This window comes from Halichoerus grypus, chromosome 4 (assembly GCF_964656455.1).
Source record: "Halichoerus grypus chromosome 4, mHalGry1.hap1.1, whole genome shotgun sequence".
Taxonomy (NCBI): Eukaryota; Metazoa; Chordata; class Mammalia; order Carnivora; family Phocidae; genus Halichoerus; species Halichoerus grypus.
The window spans coordinates 28476137-28498020 of NC_135715.1; the positions used below are offsets into that span (position 1 = coordinate 28476137).

At 41.2% G+C, this 21884-nt stretch overlaps 1 pseudogene; it reads left to right on the forward strand.

Moving 5' to 3' along the window:
* The first annotated feature begins 354 nt into the window (after positions 1 to 354).
* On the forward strand, positions 355 to 1102 carry LOC118519467 (small ribosomal subunit protein eS4, X isoform-like; annotated as a pseudogene).
* Positions 1103 to 21884: the final 20782 nt, after the last annotated feature.

The window sequence follows — 21884 nt, forward strand, 5'->3', positions numbered from 1 at the left end:
AGGACTTCCTGAATTTTTAAGGCTAAATAATATTCCATTGTATGTACAGACCACATTTTCTTTATCTGTTCATCTGTCAATGGGCATTTCAGTTGTTTCCGTATCTTGGCTATTTTGAATAATGCTGCAGGGAATGTACAACCTCAATAGCAAAAAAACCAAGTAACCTCATTGGAAAATGGGCAAAGGACCTGAATAGACATTTCTCAAAAGAAGACATAAATGACCAATATTTGAAAAGGTGCTCAACATTGCTAATCAGGGAAATGCACCTCACACCTGTTAGAATGGCTATAAGCAAAAGACAAAGGATAACAGTGGGGCTCGATCCTAGGACCCCAACATAGCGCAGCTATGGCTCCGGGTCCCAAGGAGCATCTATGTGTGTAGCGGCTCCAAAGCATTGGCTGCTGGTGTGTTTGCCCCTTGTCCATCTACTGGCCCCCCTAAACTGAGAGGATGTCTCCCTATCATCATTTCCCTAAAGAAAAGACTTAAGGAGATGAAGTCAAGAATATCTGTGTGCAGCATTTTATTAAGATTGATGGCGAGGTCTGAACTGATTTAACCTACTCTGCTGGTTTGATGGATGTCATCAGCATTGGCAAGACCAGGGAGAATTTCTGTCTGATCTGTGACACCAAGGGTCGCTTTGCTGTCCACTAGATTACACCTGAGGAGGCAAGTATAAGTTGTGCAGAGTGAGAAAGACTTCTGTGGGGACAAAAGGAATCCCTCACCTGGTGACCCATGATGCTCACACCATCTGCTATCCTGATCCCTTCATCAAGGTCATTGACACCACTCAGATTGATTTGGCGGCTAGAAAGATGACTGATTTCATCAAGTTTGACACAGGTAATCTGTGTATGGTGACCAGAGGTGCGAACCTGGGAAGAACTGGTCTGATTACCGACAGAGAGACACGCACACACTGGTTCTTTTGATATGGTTCACACAATAGATGCCAACGGCATCCAGCGTTTTTGTAATTGGCAGAGGCCACAAACCATGGAGTGCTCTTCCCTGTGGAAATTGTATCTGCCTCACCATTGTGGAGGAGAGAGACAAGAGACTGGTGGCCAAACAGAGCAGTGGGTAAAGTGGTCTCTAGGTGACCTGACTGGAAGTCTTTATACTTAATGAAAGATAATACGGTGTGGAAAACAAAAGAAACAATAATAAATGTTGGTGAGGATGTGGAGAAAAGGGAACCCATGTGTGTTGTTGATGGGAAGGTAAATTGACGCAACCATTGTGCCACACAGTGTGGGGGCTTCCTCAAAAAATTGAAAATGGAACTACCTTATGATCCAGTAATGCCATATTCTGGGCATAGCCAAAGGAAATGAAATCAGCATCTTGAAGAGGTATCTGCACTCCCATGCCTACCTTTTTGGATGACACAGTATGAGAGCAAACCCTTACTACGTGACCAACAGTGTGCCAGGCACTGTTTTAGGCACTCTACATATATTAATTAATATAATCCTCATTGCAATCCTGTGAGATAGATACTCTTAGCCTCCCTGCTCTGCAGTGGGGAAACTGAGTGAGGATAAGGTCATATAGGCAGCAAGTGGCAGAACTGGGCTGTGAATCTGGCTGCCTGGCTCAAGTCTGTGTCCTGGACCCCTAGGCCACAGTGATTTTGTCCCTGACTTATCAGCTGTCTGGTTGTATTGACCAAACTTTTTTAGTATCATGTAACTAGCTCAGGAAAACCCTCTAGCGGTTTTCCTTGGTTGGAAGGATTTTAACCTATCAAAAGTCTTCTTTCCCAAATTGTTGGTGGATTTAGAGCCCTATTATTCAAGGCTGAAGTCAGCTAGTATTAATTGACCACATGATTTATTGTGTTGATGGGACATTTTAAAGAAGGAAATTAGGTGCTATTAATAATCGCGCACTTGGAGAACTGACACAACCTGGACTGTCCCAGGCAAATCTGGGCATAGGGTTGCCCTGGCAAAGTAACTCGAAGCCTGGAAGCTCAACCTCCTTATGGTGCCGACAGGAAAACAACTGGCAATTCTTGTCAATTCTCTGGATGCCTGTGGAAAATGAGAGCAAATAATGTGTACAGATGGAGTTACCATTTGGCCTCCTACTTTGTACACTGGAACCCCATTTTATTATATTATATTTTATTTTTTTAAAAGAATTTTATTTATTTGAGAGAGAGACAGAGAGAGCACGAGAGGGGGAAGTGGCAGAGGGGGGAGGGAAAGGGGAAATAGATTCCCTGCTGAGCATGGAGCTCAATGTGGGGCTCGATCCCAGGACCCCAAGATCATGACCTGAGCCAAAGCCAGACCCCCAACCAACTGAGCCACCCAGGCGCCCCAGAACCCCATTTAAAATCAATTTGAGAGTCCTAGGTAAGCCTGCTTTTTGGAAATTGTCCAAACAAGGCTGGACTCTAGTCATTCCTAAAAGTAACCTTAGCCTTCCAGATTACCAATGGGAAAACAGCTAAGAATTTTCGCAGGTGATGGTTTCAGTAGGGGTTAGTGCTTCAGTCAGTTAATGCTCTCTGCTGTCTCCTCCTTCCCACCACCATCACCCATCACTCCCTGATCATAGCTTTGGACAGTTGCCTTAGTCAACTAATGTTATCATAGTCACTAGATGGTAAAGAATACTAAGCAACATTTCTCTCAACTCACTGAAACTGCTTACAACTTAGCACAGGGCTGGATACATGGTGGGTGCTTAATCCAGATGGCTGAATGAATGGATGAATGAATGAATGAATGAATGAACATAGGAAAGACCGTTATTCTCTTGGCACTGTTAGCAGTAATAACACACTGCACAGCTAACGGGATTACAGGTAGTGTTTTCACAGCCCTTCATATTTTAGGGAATAGGTTATAAAATATTCTAACTGAAAGTCAAGTTGCCTATAAAAAATAGAAAATCCACAATCTTTATGCCTGAGTGGCCTATTAGAATAGATTAATTCTGGTGGTATGGCTGCTAAGATACCTATAATTTGATGGTAATGTTCCTCTTGTTCAAAATGTTGTTCCAACTTTGACAGCTGGATTTAGGAAAAGTGTGATCCCATAAATATGTGAGCCTGACCGCAGGGTTTCCACCTTTGAACTTTTGGTGGTTCTTTCCTGTTTAGGACGTCCTTGGCCCCACTCCATTCATCTAAGACCTGCCTTTTCTGAGGAGTCTGGTCAAATTTGTCTTCTTTTGTGTTGCATTTCTCCACGGCCATTCATGGTGAACTCTCCTTCATCTTCCACCTGAATCCTGTAACACATTCTGTCCACTCCACTGGGTAAAAGGCACAATGTGTATGGCTTAAATTGGTAAGCACACATTTATCTACATAATAAGTTATAAAATAATGTTTTTACAGAGCAGATTATGTGTCTTTGTCTTGTCCCTGCTTACTGATAGATACATGTGTTGCAGAATTATGTCTCACAATTGCTTTTATTGTAACACACCATTAGGTAGCAAAGTTTTGAGGGTGGAAAGAATTTTAGACCTCACCTACTTCTATTAGAAGCTATGGGTATCTACCCAAAAGAGCCTAATGATTGTGAATACTCGACTAGGCTTAAATCAGTAACAAGAATATTAATCAAAGGCGTGAGGACTTAAGTGTTACAATCGTCTTATAAATAGTAGACAATGACATCTTGGTTTATAGTGAGCACTGGATCCATATAGTTTCTTTCTACTGATGACTAACCAGACATGTGCATAAGTAACATATATTTGCAATATTTATGATGTAAGTAGATAAATGTAGTTGTGCATAGTAGTTCAGAGCAGTATACGTGTGGTTAATCAGAATGATAAAGACAATAGATGATATAAGACTTCAGGTAAGTGATCACTATGAGTTTTTAAGTTCTTTCCTAGCACTATAGCAATGCCTAAGGATGTAACGACTTTTTCCAAATACCCACTTAATGATAGAATGATGTGGTATTTCATATTGATTATAGCACACTAAACACAGCCCTAGTGTTCTAGGAGTTAAGCATCCCCCCTGTGATTTCAACATATACCAGTCCTGCAAAGGAAAACAGCCTGTTGGGGTTTTCTCCTTGTTTCTCCAGTTGTGCTACGTAAGAAGGAATTGATGAATAAACTCAGGCACACGGATGCTTCTTACTTCACAAGGGCAACACAAAGAGAGGTTTCCTGAGTCCCAGGTCAGTATTTTTTGTTTCATATGTTACATAATGAATTTATATTCTCTTAATGGGTGAGGTACCCAGAGGACGTTAGCCAGAGGATGAACTTCCATGTTTCCCCTTCTTGTTGTCCCCTGATAACCATCCCGAATTGGTGATAGCCGAACTTAAAATACAGTATCATGGTAGTGGATGTTATTATAGTCCTGGTACCATCTCCACAGCACTTGCCATGTGTAGGTACTCATAAGTATTTGCCTGTGCTGCTAATGAGGAATTCCTATTGAGAAGAAAAGTGATTTGGTAAGATGTGAATCAAAGGCATTTCTTCTCTAATTTTTCTGAAGGATGCTGCAGGGGGCAGCAAGAAAGCATTCCCTCCAGGCAGAGAGAAATGGTCTCTTTGGAGCTGGTAGGCAGAGAATGTGGGTGTTCAGGTGTGCTGCCCATCAAGTTAATGCAAATGAACAATATATCCAGAGTATTGCGTGTCCGTGGGAAGAAGAGGATGCAGGGATGTGTTTCCATTTCTTCAAAACATTATACCCGTACAGCAATTTTATAAATTCTTTTGTCAATTTTACATATCATTCTTCCCAGTGACAACTGGGGATTTTAAGCATATTGTTCTTAACTACATGATCATGATGAATAGAAACAAATTAGACATATTACTCTATATAGCAGTAGGTATTGACCTATTCTAAAATGCATTATTGGACCAATTTTAAAACAGAAGAATCAAAGTAATTGATTGGTGGCTGTGGGAATGTTCTTCCATCAATATTCAAGTGTTCTTTGAACTCCGTATGCAGTTAAGAGAACCTAACTGAAGTCACATAACCATGATTTTTGATGCAACAAAAACAGAAAGAAAATATTTTGAGGGGCAAATTTTAAAGGCATGGCACTCCAATATTTCATCCAAATAAAAATTAAAAGTCCTTCCTTACATTGGCATAGAATATTATTTTTTCACCTCTTTAAATGATTTGTAAGGTAGGTTATTCTTACTTTGAGAAAAATGTGTTTTAGGAAATTTTCCAACATGAGTTTTGGAGAACAATAACAAATAACTAAAATCGATTATAGATCACCAAAATTTTAAGTGATAATTTTGACAGCCTTTCCAAGAATCACTATTTTATTCTAGATTTTATGTAAAACTGCTAGATGAATGCATGTTTGTTTCTATTGCTTTTTCAATTACCATACTTCTGACATATTATGGTATGCATCTGAATTTCCTTATGATTCTCAAATTACTTTTGCTTAAAAGCAACTAAGCAAATTCCTCTTAATTTTGGCTCATCATTTCATTTGGTTGAAGCCAACTGAAGGGAAAATCAAGACATATCTGTTTGCATGCATCCAGTTTTTTATCCAGCCAGACACAAAATAGTCATGATGTAGATGGAGAAATGGAACCAAGCTTTGCACGAATTGCATTTAAATTTAGGAAAATTCTCCTCTAATGAAAATTCACTGATTACTATCGTGGATGCCTGACTTCTCAATCGCCCCTATCTTGTTTTCATGGTTGAGAACACCTCTTCTTTCTCAAGCAGATTTGGGGGCCCACTGAACACATAACAACATAACTGACAGTTATGTTTAGTCGATTTGCTCATCTCTTAAAGCTCAGTGCATACTGATGAAGTCATCCAAACCATTCTTCTCCACCTTTCACTTAACAAGCATAATAAATGAATGTTTAAAGTAGCAGCAAATGTATTAACTGGAAACAAATAGGTTTCATTTGTAACAAGTGCACGCAGGTTAATTAACAAGAAGGAGCTTTTGTGTTGAAACAGGCTCCCTGATGCTGGTCGGGCAGGTGCCGTTAAGGGCAAATTGAGCTCCATAGGATAATTATCCAGTACCAGCGTGCTCTTCCGTTGGTTAACAAAGTGCTGCCCACAATTTGCCTAAACCTATAAACCATCATCTGTGATCCTCAGCAGCAATTAAGTGACAAGCATCTCCTCGGCTGAGACTTGGGAAAACAAAAGAGACATGGTAGTATTTAAGGAGCCAGATGGATATTTTTGAATGTCAACTTTGAAGACCACTTTCTCAATCACAAAGCATCGGGCAAGAAGCATATTTGGTATTATGTGGCAGAGGAAACACCAGGGTACTTTTAAAAGAGAAACTAAAATGGGCATAGAGAATAGTTGAAGCAATGGGTATTTGAACAGCACCGGTTCTAAAACCTTGCCACGTGTAGCAGGTGTAACAGAATAGAGAAACCTAACTCATTTCCTTCTAGCACTGTTAAGCCACTTTTTCCCCCTTCTATTCTAGCTACCCACCCACATTTGAGGAGGGGCTATTAGGAACATGGTAGAAGTTCTCTCAAAGCTTGGGGGTGAAAGTCTAACCAATACGCAGCAGCTTCTCCAGGGCAGGAGTTACTAATTAGTTCTACCAAAAAAAAAAAAAAAAAAAAAAAAAGAAAAGAAAAAAGAAAGAAAAAAAAGAAAAGAAAAAGCTTATTACTGAAAATGATATATCAGCATAAAAAAGTAATTTTAGACCTCGAGATTGCCTTCTATCACAAACTAATTGATCTAGAAGTTTCAAGGATGTAACATTTAAAACGCTTCTGTAAGCAGAGCAATAGTTCCAGGAGCTATAAACCTCACAAAGTCACCGTCGAGTTAGTTCAATTAATTGTCTGGTTGGAAGAATCTCTAAAACTTGCAAAAGCTCTTGTTTTTCTAGGTAAGGATCTTCTGGGCATTTAGTTGCCTACATTAAACAATGTTGTCTAACTGGTTTGCATAATTGGTAGAGCTAAAAGGTTGTTTCTCAACAATAAAAAATACAATTATAAATGTATGAGTTTCCCTCAGTCAGAAGGTACCGATTATTTTTTTCCCCGTGCCCAAATAACAGCATTTACAAATGTTTTCATGAACTGTGAGAAGCTACTGCTCGGTGCATTCTCATGTAGGATTAGGTCAACAGCTCTCTTGAAAGAACAAAACCAACCCAGGGCCAAACAGGCAGGCAGGCCTAATTAAGGACTCTAGAGTGAGGGGAGCCTCTTGGAAAACCGCACCGGGCTCGACCCCTTCTTTGTACTTCGCCAGGTTTCTCTGCACCTTTGCCACTTTCCTCTGGATTTATTTTTTTTTTATGAATTATTTAAACATGGCCATTTCACATCTACAATTAGTTTTCAAAGAAAAGGCAACTGGAGAAAATAATCACAAGTTAAACAGCTTGAGAACCGCTCCCGTTTTGGTGGGACGCGAGAGGCCCGTCCCTCCCTGTATCAGAGCCTCCTTTGGTGGTGGGTTCCCCAAACCCCCTTTCGTTTTAGGTCCCTTAGAGTCAGTCTACACGGCAGCCCCAACCCCTTTGTCCAGCAGGGACGACATGCAAATACCCGAGAGTCACTTTTCTAGGTTACCTGCCTGTGTTCGTTTTGTGGACACAGATGGGAATCAATGGTCATGATTTCAATAGTAGAATAAAAAGTAGCCTACGGAGAAGAGATATTTTTCATAACCACTAAGGAGTTAACAGTCCCTCAAAAATGGGAAATGCTAATGCCACTAATCACTTGCAAAAATGGAAGTGCCTAACGATGATTTTATCCTAAATACCCTGCCCCCATTAACACACAACACCCAGTGCTGTCTTGGTAGGAAATGGCCTCCCCAAATCACAATATCCGGGTGCCTTATTTCTCATCACCAAACCATTCAGCTGGAATAGACAGCAAGAGATCATCAAAATCATCCTTCTGCCCCCAGGTATGGCTCACTCTGCTGGAACTCATCACATTGTAATATAATACAACATACAGTGTTTTATCTACCAGACTGAAAACTTTTCCAGGCTAGGAGCTGAAGTACAGCTTTTTGTTATTCTCAGAGCCTGGCATATAACAGATCTCCCAAAATATCTGTACACGACAGGACTAAAACCCTCAGTGTGCAAAATGTATCTCTCTTTGAAAATCTTTGGGGGAAAAAAAGAACTTTAAGATTCACTCACCAATTCTTTCTGCCCATTTTGATATTTCACAATACTCCCTTTGGGAATATTCTTTACAGCTACCCAAACAGCAATTTCCACTTCACTGTTACCAGCCCAGTAGAAGAATTACCTTGAAAATCAAGTTTTCTAAAATATCTGTGGACTCAATAGTGTCACTCACATTTAAAATCAGGGAAAAGTCACTAATCTGTTGTATGTATTAAAGGCAAATTGCTGAAATGCATGACTAGGAAGAATTATATTTGATATCACATTAAAATCATTTGAGATTATGAACTGGCATTTATTGAAGAGCTACCATGTGCCAAGTCCTCAATAAGAGATTATTACTAAATAAGAGATTATTACTCAATAAGAGATTATTACTCAATAAGAGATTATTACTAAAACTCTAACAACAATATTACAAAATAAGTTTTGTCGACCCCAACAGGCAAATATAGGAGCCGAAGCTCAGGGAGGCTGGGTGATGTGCCCAAGGTCACATAGCAAGGAAGGAGAAGGGCGGAGGGTCCAAGGTATTCAGATGCCTACGGTCTGACTCTAGGCCTGGACCTCTGCAACCAATTTCTTCCCTGTGATTGAGTAAACTCTGTATGGAGGTTGGACCTTTCTTCCCTAATTTAGGGGCCCGCATCCCTAAGTGGAGAGTGACCAGGAGCATGTCAGCCAGAATGGGAAAGGTGGCGCCGGTCCCGCGTCAGCTCCCACCACCTCATCCACAATACAGTAGAGTAACGCACTCCAGCAAGGTGACAGAAGCACGGAACTGAGATGAGCAAGATGCCAGGTACTTGGGGTTCTTCATGGGGAGGACTCAACAGGATTCTTCCCTCACTGCCTTGGGAGTGACTTGTGACCTGTGGCAAGGGATGGACAGAGTGAGTCTTGCCCCCATATCTGCCCCCCTGGCCCCAGTGTATGAGGCGCTGTCACCCCTTTCCAACTCTCTCCTGCAGATGACAAATTTTTAGTCAATCCACAGCTCATTAGGACTCACACAAGAAGATGCAGTGGGAGAACAAGACAGTAGGCCCACTTTAAATTTAAATCTTCCCTATTTGCTAGTAAAGCAACATGAAAATGATGTTTCCAAAACTAGACTTAAAACCAATGGCTAATTTGACAATTTTAGTATAGAATACTATTTTATACAGAATACTTAGTAACTAACCATTACTGTTACTTTATGCATTGACAAAGCTACCTGAAAGCTATTGCTAGAATACCTGAAATCTTAAGTAAAATTTCAGAAAGACTAGAAGTTCTGGTTAGTGTATGTGGAGTAACAGGAAAAGAACAGTTGATGGATGGACGGCCACAAGAAGCCAGAGTTGCAGTTAGTTCAGTGTGACCCATTTCTGCCACCTTTTCAGCTCTGTTGTCTCCACGCTTGTAGTTGGACTGTTAGATGCATCTTTCTTAGGTCAACATCTTTATCCACAAAAGGTGAAAGGTAAATGAGAGTAAAAGATGATAAAGGCAGGACTAGATTGCACCACTCCAGCTCAAAGCCCTTCAGTAGCTTCAGAGTTCTCTCAGGGGAAAAGCCAAAGTCCTTGTGTGAGCTACCTTCCCTGCCCACACTCCCTCTCTGATCTCTGCCCCTGCTCCTGTCCCCTTCTTGCAGCTCTTCCAGTGGCCCCGCCCTGTTGTGCTAGAAACATGCCAGATATGCTCCCCCTTAGGCTCTTCCACAGGCTGTTCTCTCTGTTGGAATGCTCTTCCCATCAACTGTCTGAAAGACTCACTGGCTTCTCTCCTTCCAGCTTGAGCTCAGTTTTCTCACTGAGCTTACTGTGACAGGCCTATTTATTATTTATTTATTTATTTATTTATTTATTTAAAATTTTTTTAAGATTTTATTTGACAGAGAAACAGAGAGAACACAAGCAGCGGGGGAGGGGTAGAGGGAGAGGGAGAAGCAGACTTCCTGCTGAGCGGGTAGCCTGATGCAGGGCTTGATCCCAGGACCCTGGGATCATGACTTGAGCCAAAGGCAGACGCTCAACCAGCTGAGCCACCCAGGAGCCCCTGGCAAGCCTATTTAAGTCACAGTCCTCACCACCACCCACCTAGCACTTCCCGGACCCCTTAAACACCTCTAACTTCCTTTTTGTAGCGCTTGTTACTTTCTAAAATGCTATATATGTTTCTTACTTATTTTATGATCTACTGTCTGTCCCCTCCCTCATCCTTCTCATACACTAAAGTTCAAGCTCCTTGTGGACAGGGATTTGGGTCCGTTTGGTTTATCAGTGTATCCCGTATTTAGGTCAACGCTTCATACCTAGTAGGTGTTCCATAAATATTTGTTGAATAAATAAATGAATAAATAGTCTGATTAAAAGTCATTTACTAATTGAATGAATGTTACTATGAAGACATTATGCTAAATACTTTGAAAACACAGAACGGATTGAGACCTACAGGGAGCGCTCGTACCGTGGTGATTTCACCTGCACTGATACACCATTTGCAGACGAAGAAGTGACAGTTTCCCAAGAGAGGTGCAGTGTGTTGGGATTTTAATAGATTTTATTCGAGAGCAGATTCTTCAAAATGAAGTGTATGAGAATTAAAAGGGTTAAGAGTATTATCAATTAGGGACAATTATAAAGACGTCGGGGAGGAGGTAGTATTTGAGTTTAGACTTGAGGGAAGCTGGATTTGTCCAAGCTGAGTTGGATTGGGTGGGAGAGTGAGAGAGAAGATTTTAGCAGGTGGAGGGCACGGAATGGATGAAATCATACCTGATACAAGGACAACTGAGCAGCTGTTTGTTTTTGCTGAAGTATAAGGACCATGAAGGGTAAACTGGTTTCAGATTTCATTTCAGAGCAACTGAAATGACAGGCACTTCAGAGCACAAGACAGATGATGTCTTAAGCAGAATAGTTTGGGCCACCATGCGCAGGATGGACCGGAGAGGGGGAAGCCAGCCACAGAGGAGAACACTTTTGCCAACAGTCCGGGAAGGAAGGAAGAAAGGCAGTGGGGCCTGAGAAAAAGTAGTAGCAGTGGAAATGTAAAGAATAAATGAGCGACTGAAAAACCAACTGAGGGTTCTAGAGGGGAGGGGGGGTGGGAGGATGGGTTAGCCTGGTGATGGGTATTGAGGAGGGCACGTTCTGCATGGAGCACTGGGTGTTATGCACAAACGATGAATCATGGAACACTATATCTAAAACTAATGATGTAATGTATGGGGATTAACATAACAATAAAAAAATTAAAAAAAAAAAGAATAAATGAGCGAAAATTATCAATGTCAGTTTAAAAAGGTAACCAATTGGATGAAATCTATGGGAAATAGAACAAGAAAAGGGAAGCCTATAGTAGCTCAAAGTTCTAATTATTAAAAACCCCAAGTCAGGGGTGCCCAGGGAGCTCAGCTGGCACAGTGTGTGACTCTTGATCTTGCGGTTTTAAGTTTGAGCCCCACATTGGGTATAGAAATTACTTAAAAATAACATCTTAAAAAAATAACCCCCCAAATCATTATTTACTTTATTTAGTTCATTACAAGATCCGTGAATACCCCTAAACTTCAAATCAATCCATGCACTTGCTTTTCCACTCCTTAGTCTGTCTTTCCTGAAGAAGCTGAAGCTTGGAATGGATTTGGCATGATTCCGAGCTATAATCTCCAAGAACTGAAAACAGCATGCGTTGCAACGTGGATGGAGGAGGACCACTTACCCCTTAAGGCGGGGCGTGTGTTGGAGTCTAATTGTGAATGGAAGAAGAGAAAGAGGCACCGACGTGTCATTATTATCTGCATTTTACGTCAAGGAAGCTGAGCCTTAGCGTGGTTACGTTGCCTGAATTTGTGTAGCTGGAAAGTAGCAGCTTGAGGATTCAAATTCAAATTTTGCCTGTAAAGGTTATGGAAGTACGTATCAGAGAAACCCATGTTATTTCTTTAATTACCAAATAACTTTGTCTAGAGAAGCCCCCTCTCTTCTCACCCTCCCTGTCCACTTCTTCTTCAGTGTCCTCTGAGAGCTCCTAACCAGATGTTATATACACAGTAGGTGCTTTGGTTGAATGACATATTATGTTCTTTGAGAAAATCTAAACTACCTCGAGTATTTTCCCCTTGCTGACTCTTACAATAAAAATATACCTCAAAAAATAATGATAATATGTGAATTTATACAGGGAAAATTATATTCCATACAAGATAGCTTTCAAACACCATGAAATAAAATACTACAGTACTTAGAACTAGAGGCTATTAACCTAATTAGTATACTAAGCATGAAATATAAATGATCATACTATATTGTGAAAAAAATAATTGAAAATAATGGCTAACTACATTTCAGAATTATACAAATGATACAATTATTTTATCTTATAAATGTTAAGATGACAGGAATATTGTTAAGTAAATGGATTAAAAAGATGAGTTTCAGGGAATCCTATAATTTTAATATTACCTGCTAGAATTGGGCATAAAGCTTTGAGTATAGTTTAAGCCAGCTACTTTGGCTAGGGGAAGGCAAAGTTTGCCTTCCATCACACCGCAGTGTAGTTCCAGTACTTTCTTCTGCTCGCTTAATAAGGACAGCAGGCTTAGGATTTCCAGGGAGAGGTTAAGAAGCACAAATAAATACAGGGCAGACCAACTACAACTTACTGTTGTCTTTAAACATGGCTCACATTGAAATGTTAGAAAACAAAACAAAAAAACCCACAGGGACTGCAGAATGGGGACACTCTGTTAGAGCAGAAACCATACTTTTCCTTGGTCCTGTGTGCCTCAAACCAGCACAGCAACTGACTTAAAACAGTCATTCAGTGAGGAAACAATCAACCTACAAAAGAACTACAAAGGGAGGCTGAGCAGCAAGGGTCCTTCTAATACAGAAATCGAAGCATCATCTTTTGGTGGCTTCCATCACCAAGACAGAATTCAAATGCTATAGTGGGGCCAACCGGGTCTGCCCCAGCCCCTGCCCGGTGGGCAGTAACAACTGTCGCCACTGAGCAGGTGTCCCACAGTCAGGGGTCCAAGAAAGACCCCCCCTACAGCTGCACCCCTGTATGTCTTCCATCTCCCTCTGACTCAGGACTGTAGGTATGCTTCTGTTCCCACGTCAAGACTCCTCCTTGAAGTTGTCCATGGTGCCATTTTCTCCCTTCATTTTTCCACGATGGTGGTACTTTGAAACATACTCCACTCGAATTCTCTGTGTGCACCACAGACTGGAAGCTGAGTTTGGCTCATCTCTGACTATCCAGCAGTTCACAGGGTCAGGCTGCACCCTAAAAGTTCTGTAAATGAAAGAAGGAACAAAGGGCCAGCAAGAAGAGAAGGGCAAGGATGAAGCTCAGATAGGGTGTGTAAAGAGGGGACTCCCAAAAGATGGGCTTTCCAAATCCCAGCCTCAGCACGTGAAGTTGAGTGTACTTGAGACTCAACTTGCTTTTTTGGTTAAGAAGAATTAGAATTACTTGTTATTTGGCACTATGTGAGCTGAAAGAAATGGCAGGTTTTTTTTTTTTTAAGATTATTTCATTTATTCATTGGAGACAGAGAGAGACAAAGAGAGAGAAAAAATGAGCAGGGGGAGCAGCAGAGGGAGGGGGAGAAGCAGACTTCCCACTGAGCAGGGAGCTCAATCCCAGGACCCTGAGACCATGACCTGAACTGAAGGCAGACACTTAACCAAATGAGCCACCCAGGTGCCCCAAGAAATGGCAGTTTTATCAAAATTTTACTGATTAAAATATTTGTTTCCACTGAAAATGTCAGACTTGTAGAAAGATTGCCAAGAAGAATACAAAGACTTCTCATATACGCAGTTGCCTAGAAATTAGCATTTACCACTTTTTTAACTGAATAATTTAAGAGAAATTGCAGAGATGAAGCCCCTTTACCTCTAAATATTTCAATGTGTGTTTCCTAGAGACAAGAAATTGTCTTCGGTAACCACAGTACAATTAACAAGATCAGGAGACTAACACTGAGACAATACTATTAGCTGACCTATAGATGTTTAGTCCAATTTGCCAATTGACTCAACGCCTTCTGTTAAGAAAGAAAATCCAAAGCCATGTGCTTCATTCAAGCCATCGCGCCTCGAGTCTTCTTTAACCTGGGATGGCATTTGAGTCTTTCTTTGTATTTCGTGGCACTGACGTTTTGTTAAGAGTGCAAGCCAATTATCAGATAGAATGTCCCCCATTTTGGGTTGACTTGATGCTTCATCATGAGTTGAGATTCAGGTTTTGAGCTTTGGCAGAAATATCACAGAAGAGGTGCTAAATTCTCCTTGGGGCTTCATATCAGGAAGTACAGACTAGATTGTGCATTTGCAGGTGATGTTAACTTTGATCACTCAGTTAAGGGGAGGGGTACTTGGTTCCTTCACTTTCAAGTTCCCATTTCATCCTTTCTAATGAATTCTATAGAGAGATACCATGAGATGATAGAAATAATCATCCTCGGGGCGCCTTGGTGGCTCAGTTGGTTAAGCCGCTGCCTTCGGCTCAGGTCATGGTCCCGGGGTCCTGGGATCGATCCCCATGTCAGGCTCTTTGCTCTGCGGGAAGCCTGCTTCTCCCTCTCCCACTCCCCCTACTTGTGTTCCCTCTCTCGCTGTGTCTCTCTCTGTCAGATAAATAAAATCTTTAAAAAAAAAAAAAGAAAAGAAATAATCATCCTCATACTTTCCACCCGCCACTTGTAGCGTCCACAATGACCCTTCTCTGAATCGGTTATTATGATGCTGGTTGCCAAATAGTGGGCTTCTCATTTCATGACTTCTTTCACCTTTTCTAGTTGTCTTTCTGCTGTAAGGAAGAACTTTTCCTTCTCAGCCATTTGTTTATGTTTTATGTCTACCATGAACTCATGGAGTTTTTATTCTATTCAGTAGTTTGCAGACTTTCACTCTCGGTATTTATTTTGATTCTCAAATGGTCCCAGATTGGGCTGGTGGGAGCCCCTCAAGCTGGCTGCTGAGTTTCACAGGTTTTTGATCTGTTTTCAAGCAGCTCTGTTTGCATCATCTATTGAATCTCACACGTTAACCCCACTGTTCTTTCTGTTGGAGTACTCTTTAAAAACCTATCTTAGAAGATTGTATTCTTTATAATCAAATTTTAGACAGAGCAAATTCCAATATTAATTTAGGACCATGAGTTACCACGACCACAGCTAAATTTAGTTTTTTAAATTAAACCTGCATTTTCTTTTTTTCTAACTACTCCTTTCTTGATCATTTTATTTGTGGATTCAAAAATAGTTCAATTTACAAAAACATTACAGTTTCTGTCAACCTAGGTAACATGAAATAGAAAGTTGAAGAAGTCATCCGATCCTTACAGTAAAACTCTATTTTCTGTGGATAAAAGTATTATTACCTTTTTTTTTTAAGGTTTTATTTATTTATTTGACAGAGAGAGACACAGCGAGAGAGGGAACACAAGCAGGGGGAGTGGGAGAGGGAGAAGCAGGCTTCCCGCAGAGGGGGGAGCCCGATGCGGGGCTCGATCCCAGCACCCTGAGATCATGACCTGAGCCTAAGGCAGATGCTTAACGACTGAGCCACCCAGTTGCCCCATCTTACTACCTTTCTGCTTTATCCTTGGGGCTAAGAGCGTGTGTGGGGGGAGCAGAGTGGTGAGCAGCCGACCGAAGAGGACGGGGACGCGGTTGTGGCGTAGGCTTGCCTGCCTAAGAAATCTTGGAAGTCTGCGTTGATAAAATGTAAAGAACAATTATTCAACAAGGCTTCCTTTGTCTACATAAATATATTTGCCTCCATAGAGGCATTCACAAGGTTCCTAGCATTTAAGCATTTAACCTTAAGCATTAAGGTCTTTAGGGCTAATTTTGACAGAGACGTATAAACCCCTTAATCGAAGCACGTGGGGAAAACGATACGTTTCCTTTGTGACCATCTTTTCCAACACTAGAGCTTCATACGCAACTCTAGCAGACATACCCCTAAAAAGGGGTGGTCCTGGGTCCTCCGAAAGTCCTCCTGCCAGGATGCCCTGGTGGGGTGGCAAAGCTGTGTCATTACCTGGCTCACTTCTCTGGCCATGACACCAGAGTCGATCCCACTGAAACTGCAAAGGAATTCCAGCAGGACGTAATTCCCCAAATCATCCTCTGGCCAGAGTTGTGTGTGAGCAGTTGTCCAGAAATGAGCTTACACGTTTACTTGTCGTTTTGCAGCTTTGCAGGCACGACGGCATGTCCCCCACCTGCTTTCCCTGACCAGCAGAGGCCTTGCCTCGTTTGCTGGGGCTCCACTTCTGCGACTCTAGGAAGTTCAGAAAGTGGCAACCAGGGAAAAGCCCGGCAGCCGACGCCTCCTGCTCGCAGGATTGCAGGACCGCCTGCGCGCACGTCGGGCCCATCATATACCATTACAGTTGATCAAGCTTAAAAAGCAAACTCAGATTTTCAAGCAGAGCAGTCACTGGAGTACACTTATGGATCGTGTTCTCATTCCAATACAGTTCCCAGGGGACACAGTGCACAGCGCAAGTAACGTATCTGCTGCCTCCCTTCAATATAAGTTTTGCATAAAACGGAAATGCTAGTCTGTAAACAATATGAGTGCCTGTCACGCACATGGCAACCAGAAGGTGGCGCGGTCTCTCAACATTGACCAAGGGTTCTCCGCTCCACCGTGGAATCCAAGCAAGTGTATTTGTGCCGATAAGTGCTTCTTGCACTGTGTACTTTCATTTAGGCATTTGTGTCTGTCCACGCTACATACATACAAACCCCTTCCTCTGTCTAGAACCAGAACTCTTTGCTTGTTTCCATTTCCTTTTCATCCCCTCCCCTTTGAAATTAATATTGCTTTGCTCTATGCGTCAGAAGACTTGAATATTGCTCTTTGCTTATCTTCCTGTTAGAGGCATTTGGTTAATGAAACCTAAATGGAGCCTCATGCTTACGTCTTATTTGTAACCCATTTTCATCCTAGGAAGAAGAGCTTAATTTTATATTCATTCATTAAGAGTTTAGTTCAAATGGTAATTCATTCTTTGGTCAAAATTAGCAAAGTGAATAATGCACATGGAGTGACGTGCATGCGTGTAATTAAAAAGAGCATTCTAAATTTCAGATGTGTTAAATATTGCATTTATACCTCAGATTCCATTATAAAGAAAGAACATGGCCAAGAAATTCACTAGTATTTTTCTTTCATTAAAAGTGACATGCCTTTGTGTTTTATCAAATGGGTTTCATGAAAATGCATCAGAGGCTTTAATAGCAAAAACGAACCATGTTTAAACAAGTTGTCAATATCCCACAGCAACTTGTGAATGCTGGCAAATGCACACGATTTCAATACTTAAAAAGTACCCTTCTCAGGGCCACTAAGTGAACTCTCTGAGGAGAGTCACCCTTCATTTGTGAATGAAACAAATGCACATTTTCTTGATGTGCATTCTCCTGTTTATGATTTCTTTCTTAGTCCTTTAGGTGGGAGGTCCAGATTGAAAATGACCTCCTGTTTTCTGATATTCTTCTGTAAGCTCTCTTCTTTTATTATCCCTCCGTGCTTCTACTCTCCCACTCCCCACAGATGGGAATTTCTCTCTAAGCTCTTCCTTTAACTTGGCCTTCGAGGCATTGCCTCCTTCTGCCCCCACCATCTGGCAGCCTCTGGGCCCCTACACCACTTTTCCCCTCTTCCTCCCAATATGCCTGTCAGGATGCTGATTGGGAGGTGTGGCTCTCTCTGGGAAGCTTACTTAGCCCTTACATAATAGGCAGCCTCTAAAATTAATTGAGCCAAACTGCCATTCAGCCTTGTGGAGTCCAAATAGCAACACAGGGAGGAATATGTATATATTTGATCATAGCATAAATCCCGAAGCAATGACTTATTCCTGTGGGCATCCCATCCGACCATCCAACCAAGCTCTCCCTCAAAACAAACAAACAAACAAACAAACAAACAAAACACTGATCAGCCAGATTCTAGATATTTCTCTCCTTAAAGTATGGAGAAAATAGGCTTATGTGAAACCAAGGGGGTGAAATCTATAACTACAGCAGCTCCCTCATTTTTGGACATTTTTAAAACCTGTTTTATATGTATAAAGAGATCATACCTCAGAGAGCCCAAAAGTTGTATATTATGTCCTCACCTCAACTTGCCCTGCATTAGAATCAATAACGGCATTTTCTGCTTCCTCTCAGTTCCATTTCTACTCATGCCCTAAAGAAGTGAAATGAAAGCTTAACCTCATACTGGCTCTATGACATTTTGCGTCTCCCTTCAAGTCCTGGAATATCCCAGCCTATGCCCATTCTGGCATAGATCAGAGAACGGCAGGCTCAGGGGATGCCATATGGCCAAGAGCCTGCATGTTACACTCTGCTGTGCTGGGGCCTCAGGTACCCCCAGCCAGGCTGAGATCTGGTCTGGGTCTCCAGGGCCAAAACTGGATTGTAAGAAGCCCTTTGGGGGTGAGAGTCCAGTCCATGGAGCGCTGTGAATAGTTACATCAACCTGGAAATGTTTCAAGAATCTACATTAATTGAACTGAATTGTCATCCTGTCAGATCAATCATGAATTAAAGCCTTCTTCTGCTCTAGGATAAGCAGCAAAGTGAATACTATTTTCTTCCGTAGGGGCCAAGTGGAGACAGTTCCCCACTCCTCCCGGGGCTGGAGCACAGCCTGGGGCTATTTAGGACCCAGGAAGTTTTCCTCCTCCCACCTGCACAACCCCAGTAGAAACATCACCCAAAAGAGATGAAGGATAAGGTTTCAGGATTTTCTTCCTGGCATACAGTAGGTGTTCAATAATTTCAAAGTAAACATATTCTCAGATTCTTGAAGTTAAACATGGAGGTGGAATTTCATCCTGAAACTTCCTTTCTGCTCCCTCTTTTCTCTTCCCCGTATCTTAGAGATTCTGGCTTTCTATTCATCTTCAGTGTCTATATCCGAAGTCACCTCTCTCCCTTAGGGGATGGGGTGGGGTACGAGACCCCCCAGCTCTCAACAAAGGTCAAGTGAGGTCTTATATTGTTTCCTTAGTGAAGCATCACAATTCAAATCAATTACATTTAGGCTTCAGAACAGCATCATACGACCAATTATATTAAAGAGTAAAATGAGGAGGCCAAGCAGGTAGAGAAAACACTCAGAATGGAATGGGAAATGGAAACAGTGTGAGGCTAAGAGAGCAGGAAAGAGGTGGAGAAAGTGGACAGTGAGCATCAGACTGGAGAAAAACCTAGCTAGTGAGTTTTTACATTTTTTTTTTTTTTTTAAAGGTTTTATTTATTTATCTGAGAGAGAGAATGGGAGACAGAGAGCATGAGAGGGGGAGGGTCAGAGGGAGAAGCAGACTCCCCGCTGAGCAGGGAGCCCGATGTGGGACTCGATCCCGGGTCTCCAGAATCATGACCTGAGCCGAAGGCAGTCGCTTAACCAACTGAGCCACCCAGGCGCCCCGAGTTTTTACATTTTTAAACATTTTTAAACATTTTTTCTACTGCTTTATTTGTCTCCCAGTTTTAATTGGAAAATAGCTGACATAGAACATTGTATTATTTTTCAGTGTGCAACATAACAATTTGATATATGTGTCTATTGTGAAGTGATTACTAGGATAAATTTAGTTAACGCCCATTACAACCAGTGATTTTTTAAAGGACTGCTTTGCAGTCTGTGCCTGAGCCCCCTCATTTGTAAATGTACCCCTTCTTCTGAAAACCATTGTGCTGATGATATGAGTTGACAGGTGAAAATACCCTGGATTGGCCAGTGGCGTATGGTAAGCTCTCATAAAGGTTAGCTGTTATTTTTTTCCCTTATGGGCAAATCAAGATTATAAAGATGTCATATCTTTACAAATTAATTTTTTAATAACAAATTAATTTTTAGATTTAACAAAATTACAACAAAGACCCTAGCGGGATTTGGGGTAGAGAGAAATTAATAAAATTATTGAGTTAATCTGAAAGAAAAAAAACCAATTAAGAACATTTCTGAAAAAAATGGTTCAGAGAGAGGACTTTTTTACTTGTTATAAAGCAAGACTAATAAGGCAGCAGCAGTAGAGAAGGAATTAGAGGGAAATCAGCAAATTGCATAGCCAGTCTTTCAGCAGACCTAGCATAGCTTCTTCCACAATAAGGAAGCATCACATGCCAAATGCTGCTTAAAAATAACTATTTTGGGGCACGAGTCGGTTGAGCATCTGCCTTGGTTCAGGTCATGATCTCAGGGTCCTGGGTTCAAGCCCCACATCGGGCTCCTTGCTCAACGGGGAGCCTGCTTCTCCCTCTCTCCCACCTGCTCGTGCTCTCTCTTGTTATCTCTCTGTCTCTCTCAAATAAATGAATAAAATCTTAAAAAAAAAAAAGATTTGGAAGTATCTTGGTGGTCTTTTTGGGTCACTTACTGGATACCAAACATTATATGAACAACACTGCCGGGTAGAAAGGAAAGCACTCACTTTGCAGGCGAGGAGCCGAAGTTTCCCTCTGTCATACACTCTCCCAGGTGGACTGAACACCTGAGTTTGCTCTCACGTTTGCCTTTGGTAGGTGGTCATTTTAGTTAATACGCAACTGGCACTGTGACCCATTAGAAGGAAGAAACAAATGGGTCAAATTAAATGTAAAACCTAAAACAAAAAAAGCTAGAAAATATAGCTGGGTATTTAATTGATCTCAGGCTTTTTTTTATTACTTTCTTTTTTCCACCAGCTTTATTGAGATATTATTGACCTATAACATATGTAAGGTTTTTTTGTTATGTTTTGTTGTTGTTTGTTTTTGTTTTTGTTTTTAGAGAGAGAGAGAGAGAGAGTGGGTGCTAGTGGAGGGAGGGGCGGGGAGGGGAAGGGGCAGAGGGAAAGAGAGAATCTTAAGCAGGCTCCACACCCGGCGTGAAGCCCGACATGGGGCTCATCTCACAACCCTGAGGTCATGACCTGAGCAAAAATCAAGAGTCGGCTACTTAACTGACTGAGCCCCCAGGTGCTCCATAGCATATGTAAGTTTAAGGAATACATGATAATTTGGTACCCATATATATTGAGAAATGATTACCACAATAACACCTCTATCCCCTCATGTAATTACCATTTTGTAAAGGACTTTTAAGTATAAGAGGAAGGAAAAGGAAAATTGATGGGATATGCTAAGTTTAAAAACTTAACTTATGTATGTAAAAATGTCATAAAAAATAAAAAGGCCATTGGCACACTGGGAGAAATATTTGCAGGAAATATAAAAGACACAGGGCCACTATCCTAAATGTATAAGAAGTATTTGAGATCAGAAAAATTCTCAAGGAGCCAACAAAAAAGTGGGCAATGAATATAAACAATATTCAAAAACAAAATAATTAATACAGTGGACAATGAATATTTGAAAATATTCAGACTCAACAAAACCAAATATAAATTAAAACTTTTTTTCAACCACCTGGTCATCAAAAGTTTTTAAATTTCATAATGCAGGTAAGATAACCATGTGTTCTGAAGCACAGCAGGCAAGAGTGTGAAAGGATGAACTTTCTAAAAGCAATTTGACAATATATTTCATCAGATTTTTTTTTAACATTCTTAATTTTTGAGCCAGAAATTCCACTTTGAGAAATCTCCTCCAAGGAACTAGCTAAATATAAGTGAAGATTTTTTTATAAAGTGAAAAGTAAACCGGACATAATGTGAATGCATATAGGGGAAAGGCTA